Source organism: Triticum dicoccoides, chromosome 7A (assembly GCF_002162155.2).
Source record: "Triticum dicoccoides isolate Atlit2015 ecotype Zavitan chromosome 7A, WEW_v2.0, whole genome shotgun sequence".
NCBI lineage: Eukaryota > Viridiplantae > Streptophyta > Magnoliopsida > Poales > Poaceae > Triticum > Triticum dicoccoides.
In genome coordinates this window covers 715,854,730-715,857,097 of record NC_041392.1, presented here as the reverse complement: position 1 = coordinate 715,857,097, position 2,368 = coordinate 715,854,730, and positions in this window count along the sequence as shown.

Genomic DNA, 2,368 nt, shown 5'->3' with positions numbered 1-2,368 from the left:
AAACTGTTCAAATGTGTATTCTTGATTCTATGTTTTAACAGCAGTAGGTCTTCTCTTAGTTTGAAATTCCACTAGTTAACGCTAAAGACTTCATGTCTGATTTTTTTTCATTTCTCTGATTCCATATCTGCCAACACCGTTGGATAATGATTTCCATGGCAATCTTCTTGGGTAAAGAGGGATGGGATATTCAAATACCATCAAAAATGAAATACACAACTTTTTGTTTGGAACGATGTTGTTCCAGCAATCCGGACAAATCCACAGTCCGAGAAAAGATGGCTATTAGTAACTTCAGTTGATCAGTGCAAAAAAGAGAGTAACAACAGTCAAGGTGAAATTGCTTCCTTTTCAGCAAGCTCCTACTATTTACTCTGTTATGCAGGAGTAGCCAGAAAAAAAATGGTGTCTTTGTCTTGAGGCGTCTTTCCTTTTCCATTGAAAAGCAATGTGCTCTTTCTCAGGGCCAAATATGCTTTGGTACATCTTGATAGAGGACTATGATTTTTCCTTGTCCAGTACCTTGCCATGAGTATGGATTGTGTGGAACTTTGTAGCTTTCCATGAGCTATTGTAATTCATTGTATTGATTGATAGCTTACACACAGAGATGGGTATGCAGGAATTCATTGGTATCTTGAGCAACGATCCAACTTTCAACAGATTGGGCAGTATTTTTTACGATATAGTACAGCTCCGGAAACTTTTGTTCAAAGGATTATTCTAAACACTTCTCTTTCCGCGGCATTATTGCTTGACCATTTCCCACTTTACAGGAAGAGTGTTGCTTGTAGAGGGGAATTATCTTAAGATGATTCTTCCACCAACTAGAACCAACAAATCTTGAGTGGGGTAGTTGGGCTGAGTAGTATTTTGCTCATATGAGCTTAACCCAAGGTAGATCCACTTCGTTGAAGAATTTACGCAGGTTCTTCATCATCAAGGCTTTGTTGTGGGTTGAGATATCTAGAATTGCTAGACCACCTTGTTTTTTAGGTTTGCATACTGTTTTCTGGGCAATGAGTGCAGACCCATCATCTCCTTGTCCATATTTTCTTCAAAGGAAATTTCTTAAATATTTATCTAGCTGTGAGTAATAACCAAGGGAGGCCAAAGGGGTCATGTAGAAAATTGGGAGCGCAACAAACACATATTTGATGAGAAGAAATCTTCCATCATAGGATAACATGGTTGAGCATCCAGAAAGTCTTCTCTCATTTTGCTGGCAGATGGAGGTAAAATCTTCAGTTTTTAGTGTGCTAGCACTTAAAGGTAGGATCATATATGTAAGAGGGAAGCTCCCGTGCTTGCACCCAAGAGTGTTAGAATATGACTCAGGTTGTCTTATCTCACATTTATGGGTACAACACAAACTTATGATAGTTGATTTTGAGACTTGTTTGGGCTGCAAAGTGATTCAGCGAGTTGCTTAGTTGAAGGATTTGGTTTGTGATTGCAGGTAGAATTAGAATTGTATCATCTGCATATTGGATAAAATTGGGAAGTCAGGGTTTGAAACAAATGAAATTTGGAGCCTGGATCAAGTAGGCTTGCATTGCCTCATTGAGAATCGTTTGTAATAAATTAGCAGCTAGCACAAATATGCAAGGAGAGAGAGAGAGAGAGAGAGAGAGAGAGAGAGAGAGTCGTTGTCTCACTCCCCTCTTGCAATGAAATTGTTTTCCAGAAACACCATTGAGTGAGATGGAGGAATACCCAGAACATAAAATCATTCTAATCCACATTATACACCTCTCCCAAGTGGTGTAGTGGTAGTGCCCTCGCGTGTGAGCCTTTGTTTGAGTTTGGGAACCCTGCGTAGATGATTAGAGAGAGAAAATGTGTATTTTCTTTTTAAAGTCAATTTAGGGTTCATGAAACATTGTTAAGACAGGTGTGCAAGAGTGTACCTCATATCTAGATGGAATTTTAAGAAAAGTACTGAATGAATGGATTGTAGTAAAATTAGAAGTTTCGGTTTTTCTTCTTGTCGGGTGAGATAATTATAGTGAAGGGAGTGAGATTTCTGCAACGATCATCAACCCTAAGAGAACATTGGCGCATAAATTGAAGTTGCACCACCATAATCTATTACTTCTATAAAAGAAAGAGAAGGCGGAGAACCAAACCATCCTATCCATCGGAACCTACAATCTAATGGTCTACATCCCTCCAGAATACTAAACGCGATTTACGCTTTAATTACCCACCATGCCATTACTTAATTAATTAATTAATTACCAATCTTGCCATTGGATTAACATCGTTCCCCGACCACGTTGCCCCTCTCGCAACCAGCAGTTTTTGCATCGCCCGCCCGCGCCGCGCCGTCCGCCTCGCCCGCCCGCGCCGCGCCGTCCGCCGCGCC